This window comes from Lipotes vexillifer, unplaced genomic scaffold (genome assembly GCF_000442215.2).
Source record: "Lipotes vexillifer unplaced genomic scaffold, Lipotes_vexillifer_v1.1 scaffold204, whole genome shotgun sequence".
Classification (NCBI taxonomy): domain Eukaryota; kingdom Metazoa; phylum Chordata; class Mammalia; order Artiodactyla; family Lipotidae; genus Lipotes; species Lipotes vexillifer.
Genome location: NW_006777418.1, coordinates 1,603,149 through 1,620,045, shown reverse-complemented (window position 1 = coordinate 1,620,045; position 16,897 = coordinate 1,603,149).

The window sequence follows — 16,897 nt, the reverse complement described above, 5'->3', positions numbered from 1 at the left end:
AGTTTCATCTCGTGTAGGGGGATGGTCTTGGACCGTGGACAAATATCATCATTGTCTTCTGAGGCATGACAATTATGCAACCAAGAACTTACAGATTAAAGACAAACAAAGCCCTTTTCTTCTTTTATAAAACAGTAAAGAAACAAAATGTTTTCTTTGATAATTTTAAACTATTTTAATAATATTCTTAGTAAGCAACTCTGGGTTAGAGATCTAAAGAAATGTTGAAACAGTTTACTTGGCTTATTTATATTAATTAGCTTTGAAAGTCTTCTTAGTGTACAGTTTTCTAATTGTCTGCAAATCAAAACCTATTTATATAATTCAAGGAATGTATAATACCTTACTTTAATTTCATCTGGTAAAGTCAGTAACATTTGTATTTCCACCTATAAAAATCAGTTCCATGAGTCTATCATAGTAGATGTATTTTGTCATTTATTCAGCTAAATTTACCATTTCTAACTGAGTAGAGAGAGCTAACTGCTTACCAAATATCCATTTTCCCCTTTTCCCTGGGCAACGTGCCAGCTGGGGAAAATGATAAGAAGATCAATGATGTTTCTTCACCTAGGCCAATGATATATATGCTGAAGATTTCTGGAAAATGTCTTCAAAGGCTCTTACCCTTTTCTTGTAACCAGCTGTCTGGAATGTAGTCATGATAACTGGAGTTCCAGCAGTTACCTTGAAACACAAGGTAACCTTTAGGACAGACGCCAGTGCTGAATATGGTAGATCAGAAAGAGAGATGGAACTTGGGTCCCTGATGATAGCCCTGGAGTGCCTTCCTTCAGATTTCTTTCACATAAGAGAAAAATAAACCCATATGTCTCTAAGCCACCGTTACTTTGAACTTTCTGTTCTACGCAATAAAATGTAATTTCTTCTTATATGCTAAGCTCAATTTCACCAGGTATTTTTTGTTTTCTTTTTAACCAGCTCAACAAAGTCTCATGGTTACCTGTTGCTTGCTATAAAAATATAATCACTTAACCAACTATATAACCTCATCTCTTCTATTATACTTTTGCCCCATGGCTGCACCCATGCTAATCTGCTCAATCCCATCTCACCCATGACTTGTTTCCAATCTATTTGAAATTTACTCTTGCAAAAGATGTTTTAATTCTATGTATTGGGCATATTCAAATTTAGATACAAAGGTTGCAAAAAAATTGATTTCAAAAGAGAGCAAATACAATGCCAGTTTATAGCCCACAAATATAGAAATTTCTTTCTCATTCCAGATTTTGCTCAAGGCAGAGTATGTTGAAGCCAGTGCAGCTGTGCCTGTTTCTTGAATGTTTGTAGTTTGTTATTTGCATATGTAAAAATATAGTTACAAATTTAAAAATAAGGGAAACTAAGGTGGAAGTAGGAGTGGGAAAGGTGAAATTTAGAAAGATCTTGAATATCTTACTCTAGGAGGGCTAAGTCACTTTGTTAAAGGATGAGATAACAAGCGTTTCAAAACAATAGGAGTGAATGAATTTCTGAGAGAACAATTCATGATAGTGGCAATTCAGTTTTCAAGAGTGCTTAATTCACTGTAAATCTCTGAGTTATCAGAATTATGAAATCTCACTGTATGGCTACTGAGAACTTGGACATGAGGATTTAAATAAAGATAAATTGGGGGTGGGGGAAGGGGAGGAGAATGGGCTTCTCTGCAAGAAATGTTCCCACTATTTAAACATTAGTTATGCATTACATTTCTCACTTTATGCATTTTCAGTGTATACAATTTTTAGAAGTGCACTTCATGTGTTCAATAAGAATCACTTCTCCTAAAGGGAACCCTCTTGCACTGTTGGTGGGAATGTAAATTGGTACAGCCACTATGGAGAACAGTATGGAGGTTCCTTAAAAACTACAAATAGAACTACCATGTGACCCAGCAATCCCACTACTGGGCACATACCCTGAGAAAACCATAATTCAGAAAGAGTCATGCACCAAAATGTTCATTGCAGCTCTATTTACAATAGCCCGGAGATGGAAACAACCTAAGTGTCCAGCATCAGATGAATGGATAAAGAAGATGTGGCACATATATACAATGGAATATTACTCAGCCATAAAAAGAAACGAAATTAAGTTATTTGTAGTGAGGTGAATGGACCTAGAGTCTGTCATACAGAGTGAAGTTAAGTCAGAAAGACAAACAAATACTGTAGGCTAACACATATATATGGAATCTAAAAAAACCTATGCATCAAAGTCATAGGTTGTTCTAAAACAGCATTTAATTCCCTTTACCCATCAGTCTATCAATCTGTACATTTTTTGAGTAATCCATTTATTCGGTACATTCATTTAAGAAACCACAAACTTCCTTGTATATCTTTCTAAAGATTTTTAAGCTGGTAGCTACCAAGGAAAAGAAGCCAATATAGGCATGGTTTATGTTCCAGATCCTCAAATATTTATATTCCTTTCTTTGGGGGGGAAAACTGGGATGTCGTGTATTTGCTTTCCTTACCTTCTAAACTCATAAAATTTTGACAGTTATATTTTCTCCAGTATGGTCACATTATACAATGAACTTTCAGTTAATCTAATTAGAGAGGGAGGAAACAAAGGATCTGACATTTGTTGAATTCCTACTTTGTGCTAGGTATATATCTATTCCTGCTTTGTGCTAGGTATATATCGATTCCTACTTTGTGCTAGGTATATATATACTCCTGCTTTGTGCTAGGTAAATATATATATTTTTATACATATCTTTTAAAATATTTTTTAACTTTCTACTTTAAAATAATTTCAAACCTAAAAAGTTTCACAAAGAACTTCCAAATACCCTTCACCCAGATTCACTTAGCTCATAAATTTGCTTTATAATTTTCTCTCCCTCTTTCACTTGAATATTTTTTTTTCTGAGCCAATTGAAAGTGCATTGCGCGCCTACTATTCCTTTAGCCTTCAGTAATTTAATCTTCAATAGTTAACCTTCCATGTGTTTTTCCTAAAAACAAGGATATTCTCTTATATATCCATAGTACAGTTATAATATTCAGGAAATTTGACATTGATACAATATTCTAATTGAATTTACAATCCATGTTCCCATTTTTATCAATGGGCCCAGTCATGTCTTTTGTAGCATCTTTGTTCCATCAGTCCAGGGTCTAGTATTGCTGAATTGCTTCCATCTCCTTTGTCAGGAATGGTTCTTGGGGTTGTTTTTTTTTTTTTTTTTTTTTTTCCTTTGTCAGGAATGGTTGTTTTTTAGGTTTTTTTTTTTTTTTTTTTTTTTTTTTTTGTCTTTCATAACTTTGACATATTTTAAGAATACAAGCCAGTTATTTTATAGAATGTTCCTCAGTTTGGGGTTTAATTTTTTTTCTTTTTTTTTTCAGTATTTCCTCCCGATTAGATTTAGATGTACATCCCTGGTCAGAAGTCCATGTGTTTTTACCAGGCTGTCACATCTGGATGCACAGTATGTCCATCTGCCCCTCCTTGGGGATGCTCATTTTGATCACCAGGCTAAGATATTGTTTGTTTTTTTCCATTGTAAAATTATTATTTTTCCACCTTGAAAATCATAAGCAATCTCTGGGGAGACACTTAAGGTCATGTAAGTATAATGATATTCATGAAACTCCACTTCCACCTTCTCTCAGTAGATCTAGCATCCATTGATGATTCTCACCTGAAACAATCTTGACTCTTACAGTTGCAAAATAGTGACTTTCCAATTCGGGCACTCCTTCTACACTTGTTCACTGGCATATTCTACTGCAAGGAAGAGCCCTACTTTTGCCACTAAGAATATTTATTGATTATTGCTGTGGACTCCTGTATTCCTATTTTATTCAGTGGGTCTTAATCCGTTACTATCCTTAGTTTTTATGCTCAAATTTTTGTATACTTGGCCAGTGGGAGCCTCTTCAAGATAGCTCCTGTGTGGTGTGCGTGTATGTGTGTGTGTTGTTTTTGTTTTTTCAAGGGACATTAAAAAAAAAAACTTTTAGAATAATTTTATAGAAAAGATGCAAATGTAACACAAAGAATTCCTGCATACTGCTCACTCATTTCCCCCTGTTGTAACATCTTATATTACTGTGGCACATTTGTAGCAACTACAGAACCAACAATGGTATATTACTATTAACCAAACTCCACACTTTATTTAAATTTCACTAGTTTTTTTTCCTAATGTCCCTTTTCTATTCCAGGATCCCATTCAGGATACCACATCATGTCTCCTTAGCCTCTCTGCTCAGTGACAGTTTCTCAGATTTACCTTGTTTTTGATAAGGCAGTTTTGAAGAGTACCGTCCTGTGTCCTTTTGACATGTCCAATTATTTATTTCGTTGAGCACTTCCTTCCTTTTTGGCACAAGAAGATGTTTCTGGTTCATTTTGTTACTTCCCTGGAATTTGACATTTCTCCAAAAGGCCTCTGTTCCCTTTAATATAGATGGCATTTAGAAACTAATGCGTGGGCGTTAAATAGGAGTATTGATGCTGGAGCGTCATTGATTCTAGGCCTCTTCAGCAGAGATTTAGGAGATACAGGTTAGATGTAGATTCATATGGCTTTTTACGGCTTTGATCCAACTCCAGTGGGCGCTGCTTTGCCTTCCTCCATTTCATTTTGTATCTCTCTCCTTCTATAGAGATAACCTGGTACTTCTAACATCAGCAACACTTTCTCAGCCGTTTGTTCAATTTCACAATACACAAAAATTAGATTCACAATTTCTGCACCAATATCACTATAAAACACAAACCTACAGAAGAGTTCAAGATCTGATTGCAATGTTATTTTCTGTCTAGGCCGAAGATATGCAGTCATATTATTAAGTTCAATAGGTACTTTAGATTTTTTCTCTCTTGCAGTGTAGTATGTTGTTCATTTCAGATACAGCTTGGCTTCATTTGTTGCTGTTTGCATTCAGTTTTGGTGTTCTTCTCTCTACCTCTGTGGATTTAATTAATTTTTACTTTCTAGAACAGGGATCAGCAAACTTTTTCTGTAAAAACCAGACAGTAAATATTTTATGCTTTGTGGACCATACAGTCTTTGTTGCAGCTACTCAAATATGCTGATTTAGTGTGAAAGCACCCATAGGCCATAAACAAATGGGCATTGCTGAGTTCCAATAAAATTTTATTTACAGAAACAGAGAGCAGGATGGATTTGGCCTGTGGGCTGTTGTTTGCCAATCCTGTTCTGGAACACTAAATGCTTTCCAAAGTTAAACTTTTTTTTTTTTTTTAAGTATGCTCACAGAGATGTCAATCCTTACCCTAAGTCTCCCACCCAGTGGCTTATATTTTCCAAACATGATCACAACACTATCTTCCATCCCACATGGCCTTCTGCAATGCCACGTTGCTACTCACTCATCAAGATGTGGAATACACTTCTCTATCCCCTTGAATCTAGGTTGATTCTGTGATTTCTTTGACCAGTATAATATGGTGGAATGCTTATTCTGAGGGAACCCTGTCACATGTAATGTGTACCTTGAGATCACCCTATCGTGGGGAGGCTCCAGCTAGCCACGTAAAGAGAAAACAACGCTTTTAGTCCCCAGTTATCTGGTCATCCACTTTTAGGTGCCAGATCTGTGAGTGAAGAAGCCATCTTGGATATTCCAGCTCCAGCAGATGCCACGGGAAGAACAGTCCAGACATATTGCCTCAGTGAGGTTGTCCCAGCCCTCCAGCCATTCATGCCACCCCAGCTGAGGCCACAGATGTCGTGGAAGAGAGATGAGCTTTTTGCCCTCTATTCCCTGTAGGAATTCTTGATTCTCAAATCGAAGAGTTGTTGCTTTACTCCACTAATTTGGGGATTGTTTGTTAAGAAGTAATAAATAACCTGGAACATATGCTGTACTCCCTGCCACCACCATCATCACTATACTAGGGCTGCCATGATACAGTACCGCAGAGTGGATGGCTTAAACAACAAATTTATTGCCTCACAGTTCTGGAGGCTAGAAATTCAAAATCAAGGTGTAGGCAGGGTTGGTTCCTTTTGAGGACTGTGAGGAAAGGCTCTGTTCCAGGCATCTCTCCTTGGCTTGTAGATGGCCATCTTCTTTTCATGTCTCTTCCCATTGTCTCCCCTCTGTGTGTATCTCTGTGTCTAAATTTCTCCTTATAGTAATACCAGTCATACTGGATTAAGGCCCATTGTAATGACTTCATTTTAACTTCAATTACCTCTGCAAAGACCCTAGCTCCAAATAATCACATTCTGAGATACTGGGGGTTAGAGCTTCAACATATGAATTTTGGGGAAGCACAATTCAACTCATTACAATTACCACTATAGGCAACCAATTTCATTTATTTCTTTTCAATCTTCCTGTGTTGCTGTCTGCAAAAACTAAGCAGATGTATAAGTTTTTTCTATTTTCTTTCCTTTAAAATATTTTCCACTTTGCTTTTTTCACTTAGTAATCTAGCCTGGAAAACACCGCACAACAATAGGTGAGTATTTTCCTCATTCTTTTTTTTAAACACCTGCGTAGTATATATATATATACACACACACATCATCATTTATTCAATCCATCTCCTATTTGGATATTTAGGTACTTTCCAATATTTTGCAGTTACAAATAATGTTGCAGTGAATAGTCATGTGTATATATGTATTTCCATACTGTTTAAGGTGTGTCTTCAGAAGAAATCCTAAGAAATAGGATTTCTGGGTCAAAAGGTAAACGCATATGCAGTTTTGTAGTTTTGTTAAATTCTCTCCATAGGAACTGTGCCATTTTTCATTTCTACCATCAATACATAAAAGTGCTTATTATCCATAGGCTCTTCAATACAATACATTGTCAATATTTAAAATTTTTGCTAATCTGGTGGGTGAGAAATAGTATCTAAGTATAGTTTGAATTTGAATTTCTCTCATTATGAGTAAAATTGAGTATCTTTTCATATGGTTTTTTTTTTTTATTTTTTTTTTAAAAAGCCCCCCGGGGTTTTTTTTTTTTTTTTTTTTTGTAGAAAGCCACGCAGGGATTTTATTTCTTTGTTTCTTTCTTTCTTTATATTTTGTTACGGTACACGGGATCTTCTTTGTGGCATGCAGGACCTCTCGTGGCATGCGGGCATCTCTCTAATTGTGGCACGTGGGCTTTGTGTTGTCTGTACATGTCTTTTGTTCATAGTTATATCATTTTTGGTATTTTTCCTCTTAATTTTTATACATTTGGGGTATCTTCTTATGATATATATTTCAAACATGTTTTCAAAATTTGTCATTTATTTTGACTTGCTTCTAGATTTTTTTTGGCCATGCATTAGAAAAGTTATGTAGTTAAATGTTTCTTTTTTAATTTTTGAATTTTATTTACTTTATTTTTTTATACAGCAGGTTCTTATTTGTCATCACTTTTATACACATCAGTGTATACATGTCAATCCCAGTCGCCCAATTCATCTCACCACCACCCCCACCTCCCCGCCGCTTTCCTCCCTTGGTGTCCATATGTTTGTTCTCTACATCTGGGTCTCAATTTCTGCCCCGCAAATCAGTTCATCTGTACCATTTTTCTAGATTCCCCATATATGCGTTAATATACGATATTTGTTTTTCCCTTTCTGACTTACTTCACTCCGTATGACAGTCTCTAGATCCATCCACGTCTCTACAAATGACCCAATTTCGTTCCTTTTTATGGCTGAGTAATATTCCATTGTATATAGGTACCACATCTTCTTTGTCCATTTGTCTGTCCATGGGCATTTAGGTTGCTTCCATGACCTGGCTGTTGTAAATAGTGCTGCAATGAACATTGGGGTCCATGTGTCTTTTTGAATTATGGTTTTCTCTGGGTATATGCCCACTAGTGGGATTGCTGGATCATATGGTAATTCTATTTTTAGTTTTTTAAGGAACCTCCATACTGTCCTCCATAGTGGCTGTATCAATTGATATTCCCACCAACAGTGCAAGAGGGTTCCCTTTTCTCCACATCCTCTCCAGCATTTGTTGTTTGTACATTTGCTGATGATGCCCATTCTAACTGGTGTGAGGTGATACCTCATTGTAGTTTTGATTTGCATTTTTCTAATAATTAGTGATGTTGAGCAGCTCTTCATGCGCTTCTTGGCCACCTGTATGTCTTCTTTGGAGAAATGTCTATTTAGGGCTTCTGCCCATTTTTGGATTGGTTTGTTTGTTTTTTTATTATTGAGCTGCATGAGCTCTTTATATACTTTGGAGATTAATCCTTTGTCCGTTGATTCATTTGCAAATATTTTCTCCCATTCTGAGGGTTGTCTTTTGGTCTTGTTTATGGTTTCCTTTGCTGTGCAAAAGCTTTGAAGTTTCATTAGGTCCCAGTTGTTTATTTTTGTTTTTATTTCCATTACTCTAGGAGGTGGGTCAAAAAAGATCTTGCTGTGATTTATGTCAAAGAGTGTTCTTCCTATGTTTTCCTCTGAGAGTTCTAGAGTGTCCAGTCTTACATTAGGTCTCTAATTCATGTTGAGTTTAATTTTGTGTATGGTGTTAGGGAGTGTTCTAATTTCATTCTTTTACATGTAGCTGTCCATTTTTCCCAGCACCACCTATTGAAGAGACTGTCTTTTCTCCATTGTATATCCTTGCCTCCTTTGTCAAAGATTAGTTGACCAGACGTGTGTGGGTTTATCTCTGGGCTTTCTATCTTGCTCCTTTGATCTATGTTTCTGTTTTTGTGCCAGTACCATATTGTCTTGATTACTGTAGTTTTGTAGTATAGTCTGAAGTCAGGGAGTCCGATTCCTCCAGCCCTGTTTTTTTCCCTCAAGACTGCTTTGGCTTTTCGGGGTCTTTTGTGTCTCCATACAAATTTTAAGATTGTTTGTTGTAGTTCCATAAAAAAATGCCATTGGTAATTTGATAGGGATTGCATTGAATCTGTAGATTGCTATGGGTAGTGTAGTCCTTTTCACAATATTGATTCTTCCAATCCAAGAACATGGTACGTCTCTCCATCTGTTGTATCATCTTTAATTTCTTTCATCAGTGTCTTATAGTTTTCTGCATACAGATTTTTGTCTCCCTAGGTAGGTTTATTCCTAGGTATTTTATTCTTTTAGTTGCAATCGTAAATGGGAGTGTTTCCCTAAATTCTCTTTCAGATTTTTCATCATTAGTGTATAGGAATGCAAGAGATTTCTGTGCATTAATTTTGTATCCTGCAACTTTACCAAATTCATTGATTAGCTCTAGTAGTTTTCTGGTGGCATCTTTAGGATTCTCTACGTATAGTATCATGTCACCTGCAAACAGTGACAGTTTTACTTCTTTTCCAATTTGTATTCCTTTTATTTCTTTTTCTTCTCTGACTGCCGTGGCTAGGACTTCCAAAACTATGTTGAATAATAGTGGTGAGAGTGGACATCCTTGTCTCGTTCCTGATCTTAGAGGAAATGCTTTCAGTTTTTCACCATTGAGCATGATGTTTGCTGTGGGCTTGTTGTGTATGGCCTTTATTATGTTCAGGTAGGTTCCCTCTATGCCCACTTTCTGGAGAGTTTTTCTCATAAATGGGTGTTGAATTTTGTCAAAAGATTTTTCTGCATCTATTGAGATGATCCTATGGTTTTCATTCTTCAATTTGTTAATATGGTGTATCACATTGATAGATTTGCATATATTGAAGAATCCTTGCATCCCTGGGATAAACCCCACTTGATCGTGGTGTATGTTCCTTTTAATGTGTTGTTGGATTCTGTTTGCTGGTATTTTGTTGAGGATTTTTGCATCTATATTCATCAATGATATTGATCTGTAATTTTCTTTTTTTGTAGTATCTTTGTCTGGTTTTGGCATCAGGGTGGTGGTGGCCTCATAGAATGAGTTTGGGAGTGTTCCTTCCTCTGCAATTGTTTGGAACAGTTTGAGAAGTATGGGTGTTAGCTCGTCTCTAAATGTTTGATAGAATTCACCTGTGAAGCCATCTGTTCCTGGACTTTTGTTTGTTGGAAGATTTTTAATCACAGTTTCAATTTCATTACTTGTGATTGGTCTGTTCATATTTTCTACTTCCTCCTGGTTCAGTCTTGGAAGGTTATACCTTTCTAAGAATTTGTCCATTTCTTCCAGGTTCTCCATTTTATTGGCATAGAGTTGCTTGTGGTACTCTCTTAGGCTGCTTTGTATTTCTGTGGTGTCTGTTGTAACTTCTCCTTTTTCATTTCTAATTTTATTGATTTGAGTCCTCTCCCTCTTTTTCTTGATGAGTCTGGCTAATGGTTTATTCAATTTTGTTTATCTTCTCAGAGAACCAGGTTTTAGTGTTATTGATCTTTGCTACTGTTTTCTTTGTTTCTGTTTCATTTATTTCTGCTCTGATCTTTATGATTTCTTTCCTTCTGCTAACTTTGGGTTTTGTTTGTTCTTCTTCCTCTAGTTCCCTTAGGTGTAAGGTTAGATTGTTTACTTGAGATTTTACTTGTTTCTTGAGGTAGGCTTGTAGAGCTATAAACTTCCCTCTTAGAACTGCTTTTGCTGCATCCCGTAGGTTTTGGATCGTCATGTTTTCAGTGTCATTTGTCTCTAGGTATTTTTTTATTTCCTCTTTGATTTCTTCAGTGATCTCTTGGTTGTTTAGTAACGTATTGTTTAGCTTCCATGTGTTTGTGTTTTTTACATTTTTTTCCCCTGTAATTCATTTCTAATCTCATAGTGTTGTGGTCAGAAAAGATGCTTGATATGATTTCGGTTTTCTTAAATTTACTGTGGCTTGATTTATGACCCAAGATGTGATCTATCCTGGAGAATGTTCCGTGCGCACTTGAGAAGAAAGTGTAATCTGCTGTTTCTGGATGGAAAGTACTATAAATATTAATTAAATCTATCTGGTCTATTGTGTCATTTAAAGCTTCTCTTTCCTTATTTATTTTCACTTTGGATGATCTGTCCATTGGTGTAAGTGAGGTGTTAATGTCCCCCACTATTATTGTGTTACTGTGGATTTCCTCTTTTATAGCTGTTAGCAGTTGCCTTATGTATTGAGGTGCTCCTATGTTGGGTGCGTACATATTTATAATTGTTATATCTTATTCTTAGATTGATCCCTTGATCATTATGTAGTGTCCTTCCTTTTCTCTTGTAACATTCTTTATTTTAAAGTCTATTTTATGTTATATGAGTATTGCTACTCCAGCTTTCTTTTGATTTCCATTTGCATGGAATATCTTTCTCCATCCCCTCACTTTCATTCTGTATGTGTCCCTAGGTCTGAAGTGGGTCTCTTGTAGACAGCATATAGATGGGTCTTGTTTTTGTATCCATTCAGCAAGCCTGTGACTTTTCGTTGGAGCATTTAATCCGTTCACATTTAAGGTAATTATCGATATGTATGTTCCTATGACCATTTTCTTAATTGTTTTGGGTTTGTTTTTGTAGGTTCTTTTCTTCTCTTGTGTTTCCCACTTAGAGAAGTTCCTTTAGCATTTGTTGTAGAGCTGGTTTGGTTGTGCTGAATTCTGTTAGCTTTTGCTTGTCTGTAAAGCTTTTGATTTCTCCATTGAATCTGAATGACATCCTTGCTGGGTAGAGTAATCTTGGTTGTAGGTCCCTTCCCCCTGTGGAACTCCTTTCCACATGCCTTCCTCAAGTCCCTGGAGCCCCTACCTTCAGGTATCATCCCTTCTTCTAACCCAGCAATTGCCACCAGATTCCATTGCCTTCCTGTCAGGTACCCCCAGCTAATTCCTCTCCTATGAGACAGCCTGGATGGGATGTATAACAAGTGCCTAACAATTTGTTTAGGACCAGAAGAAATAAAAACCATGAACAATCCTTGAAGCCAGAAGCCCAATACTTTCTAGAAATTGAAAAGAAAAAGTTAACTCTTCAATCTTCTGGAGTCCCCTCTGCAGGGAGTCAGAACAGCAATTAATAGCTTGGTAAATTACCCTGTGACAAATGTAAATTATCTAAAACAAGTTAAGGTAGATAAGAAATCAACCTATAGACAGGAATGAAGACACAGACGTAGAGAATGGACTTGAGGACAAGGGGAGAGGGAAGGGTAAGCTGGGACGAAGTGAGAGTGCCATGGACATATATACACTACCAAATGTGAAATAGCTAGCTAGTGAGAAGCAGCTGCATAGCACAGGGATAAGCTCTGAGTTAACTCTTCAATCTTCTGGAGTCCCCTCTGCAGGGAGTCAGAACAGCAATTAATAGCTTGGTAAATTACCCTGTGACAAATGTAAATTATCTAAAACAAGTTAAGGTAGATAAGAAATCAACCTATAGACAGGAATGAAGACACAGACGTAGAGAATGGACTTGAGGACAAGGGGAGAGGGAAGGGTAAGCTGGGACGAAGTGAGAGTGCCATGGACATATATACACTACCAAATGTGAAATAGCTAGCTAGTGAGAAGCAGCTGCATAGCACAGGGAGATAAGCTCTGTGCTTTGTGACCACCTAGAGGGGTGGGATAGGGAGGGTGGGAGGGAGACGCAAGAGGGAGGAGATATGGGGATATATGTATATGTCTAGCTGATTCACTTTGTTATAAAGCAGAAACTAACACACCATTATAAAGCAATTATACTCCAATAAAGATGTTAAAAAAAAAAAGAATGAAATCAAGCAATAGAGAGAAACAGCCACGTCCTATCACTGTCACCTTAAGCTCCATCTCAGGCTGGAGAACCTGAAGAATCAGCACCCTCCCAAGCCTGTCTAACAGAAGGAAGGAACAGAGCCTGATGCTCAGGGGAGGTAGGGGAGGCAGCTGCCACAAGTCTCCTAGGTGCCCTTTGGCATTCCTAAAGAAACCCAAACCTGGTTCTGTGGCCAGAGGAAAAGAGCAGGCTTATTTTGGCTCAGGTTTCCATGGTTAGTGGAATTTTTAGATGCAAATTCTCAAACATCATGTGAGCAGGTAGAAATGAAAATATCCTGGATGGTGATGGGTATGCAAAGCCCCTCTCAACCTCCCTCCATGTACCTGGCTAGACTTTAGAAATCAGGGCAGGCACTCAGATAAAGCTGAAGGTGACCCTTTCTTCTCAAAGCCCAAGCCCCAGGGATAATGCAGACATCAACCCAAATTAATACACACACAGAAGATGCCACTTTCCTATTAGAAGAAACAAATGTAACCGAGAAGGTAAACGTTGATTACAAAAACCGGAGACTATCCTCATCTAAGGATGTGCTCTTGGGAAAATTAATGGAGTTGCTGAGACTGGATGGAAACATTCCTTTGAGCAAAATTTTCATCTCAGGAGTGGTTGGAGGAGAACTTTCTGGTTGACAGTAAAACGCACCCCTCTCCAGGGATGGAGATGGTGTCCTTAGGTTCCTGGCAAGGCTCCCTGGAGGCCAGTGTAGAGTGGCCAGCAAGCCATGAGAAGGCTCAGCACAGGGACCCGTCCCTGATGGATCTGCCCAGCCTCTTGCCACGTAGACTCTTGGGTGTCATCCAGTTGCCTCTGGTCTTGGTTCTACCTTTGCCCCTTGAGAATTCACTCCCTGAGTCTTTCCTTGAGTGACTCACCCAGTTACGTGCCTCCTTCTCAGGGCAGCCCCCAGACCCATCACCAGGTAGAATTTATTTTTGAGGCTCTTCTCCAGGCCATGCCTGAGACCCTTCCACATGTCCTTCCTTGGAAGAATCTTTGCTGAGCCCCTCACACAGAGGCTTCCTGGGTGACAATTCAATCTCCCCAAGATCCCTGTTGCTCTGGCTCTTAAACTCAGAAGGCTTTGAGGGTACAATCTGCCCTTTGGCTGAGATGTCCCTAGTGATTCACCCTAAAGGTACGCCAGGGCCAGGGATGCTAGGGTCCTATGATCCAGGTCCCAGCAGTGTTAAATATGTCTCTTTTAAGGGTGGTGCTCGAGGTGCTTCCCAGCCCTACTTGTCGTAAAATGTCCAGGAAGATGGAAACCAGCAAACAGGTTTAGAAGGCGAGGCAGTACTGAGGAAGCTTGGGAGTGGGAGGAGTCAAGGATTACTGAGATTTGGGGACAAAAGGGAGGAAACTCCATGGACAACTTCTTTTGCAACAAGAACCAGTTAAGATGTTCAATTTTAGTGGGAGTGATAGACATACCTCATTTAGTGCCAAATAGAAGGGTACTACTCCACAGATCCTAATCAGCAATGGAGTAGAAGTACGACAAGTAAGAAAGGAAGAGGATTGAAGCTGGGTCTAGGCTGTATCTGGGGCAGATGTGGGGTGGTAACTGGTGGGGTGTCAGCTGAGCTGTAGCAAGATCGTGGAGTGGGCAGGTTCCAGGCAGGGAAGGAGTGGGGATCCCTTAGCCTGTGTTAGGACTGAGGGCCATGAGATGGTCCTATGAATAAGGGAGAAGGGACTTTCATGGGGAAGAGCCACAAGCAATGAGGACCATCACAGACTCGTGCAGGCAAGGGCACCCTAGAAGAGCTGGCTCCATGTCTGCTACCCCGGGTGCCCATGGGCATGGCGGGGCTGCCATGGCCTGTGCACCTGCTCTCATTTGCCTTCCTTGCTCTTGAAGGATTGGACAACTGTGGTGTCCTGCTTGTCTACAGGTGACTCTAAGGTGTTCCCAGACTTCACTTGGTAGCCTGACCTCAGGAGTTTTGGAAATGGTCCCTTTCTGTTGTCTTCCTAAATGCAGAAATCCCCTCTGTTGCTGACTCTTCTCTCCAGGGGCTCCTGGACATCAAGGAAGAGGAGAGTCCAGCGGCCTACACGTGCTGCTTGCAGGGCCCCCCCCACCAAGAGAGGCCTCTGGTGAGAGCAGGTCAGGGACCAAGTGAAGTTTGCACCAGAATCTGAGTGTGCTTTGGTGCTAGAAAGGGGATATCCATTATTTCCTGGTTCATGTGTCGCATCACACACAGTGCAAGACATATAATAGACACTTAATAAGGAATGTCTAAAGACAGCAGTGAATGACTGAATCCTTGAGCTCATAAAAATAATCTAGGGCAGCAAATGAATAGTGACTTAAGATACTTTTTTGGGAGACATTACATACTTGAGAATAAATTCTACGTATAAATATATATTGTTTTCTGAATAGTGCTATTAAAATTTCTAATCTAGTTATATTGTTCTTCCTCCCACTCCTGTCCTTCATCTATTCAATTCTGCCCCCAGCCTCTGCCACCCCAAGTAAAACTTTTTTATTAGGTCCTTAAGTATTTTCCAGAGTTTTTAATGTAAAAGTAAGCAAATTCAAATATATTTTCTTATCCTCCCTCCTTTTCTACAAGAAATGGCATGTTATATTTATTGTTTTGCATGCTACTTTTACACTTGATAACAGATGTTAAAAATCTTCCCTTATTATTTGTGCCCTCATTCTTTATTACCAAGTTGCATAGTAATGATGGACATTTGTTTGTTTTTTTCCTCATCTTTTGTATTATCAACAATGCTTCAAAGAATAACTTTTGCAAGGTTGCAAGTTTCCTTGTAGAATAAATTTTATTAATGGCATGTCTGACTGAAAGGGTACATGCATTTATAATTTTTGTGGCCATTGCTGAAAGCCCTCCATATAGGATGTACAAATTTATATTCACACCAGAAATATATGTGCCCATTTGCCACAGTCTTGCCAACAGAGCATGTCATCAAACTTCTTACAATTTTGCCAGTCCAAGAGGTAAATTATATATGGATTTATGTAATTGCTTATATATCAGTGTCATCCTCCCCCTCACCCCTTTCCCCCAACACACAGACACACACACACACACACACACACACACACACACACACACACACCCTTTTTCACTAAAGGTTTCTGTTAAGTGAATAAGTGAAGGGGGTCACTCACCTAAGAAGATGGTATAGTATCTTGCTCTTTCAGGAGAAAAGAAAAGCCTAACTGTCTGAAGCCCACTCTTTGGAGACAAGGAGATAAACGACGTGATCCACCCAGACCTAAGCACTGTGTCCTATAAATTCAGGAAGAAGTAGAACACTACTGGAAAGTAGCAGGTTGTAAATCGCTGAGAGAGAGCAATCTCCTATACGTAATTCTGCGACACTGTCCAGTTGCTTTGATGATAAATGTTTGATGTGAATCTCTTTCTGTCAGCAGAGCTGTACATTGTAAGGTGAGGCTAATCAATGTCATCAAGAAAGGTTGCATATTACAGTTGATTTGAGGAGAGAGAGGCAGTGCAGTGAGACAAACCAGAATGGATTCGTGCATTTTCTGTCTGTGAGCGTAATTTGCTTCTATAATTTTATTCAGCAGCTCCCAGATGAAATATAAAGAGATTTCCATTTTTGTTTATCTTGTCATAGATCATGCTTTTGGTTAAATTAGCCTACAAAAAGTTTTCTTCAGTATTTTGGGCCATCGAAATACCTTTGGTTTACAGGTGCCTATCTGTAAACCATCTTTGGTTTACAGATGTGTAAGAAACTGCTTTGGTTTACAGATGTGTAAGAAACTGCTGACGTTACACAAATGACACCTCCATTTAATTACCCTCTGTTTTTACTTCCTACTGCATCCCACCACTCCAAATGAAGGAGTATTTGTAATTTAAAATTAAATTAAGCAGCTTCCTACAGTAACCTTAGTCCCAAGTTTTCAACGGCATTTCAGCTCTATTGAAATTATTGTAATAGTTAACCAGTATCAAGCAGTTACTAAGTGTCAGGCTATATACTTGTATAAGATGATTAATCCTCACAGTAATTTTATGAGATAGGTATGGTTATTATTTCTATTTTAAAAATGGGAAACTGAGGACCTGATAGGATAAATAATTCACCCAATATCTCTTCCTACAAGGACGGAGTCTGGTTTTGAATGCAGATAGTTTTGCCCCAGAAAATGGAAATTTAAAGAGAGAGAGAGAGAGAGAGAGAGAGAGAGAGAGAAAGAGAGAGAGAGAGAGAGAGAGAGAGGGCATGTTTCTTTAGGTCAAGTAACTG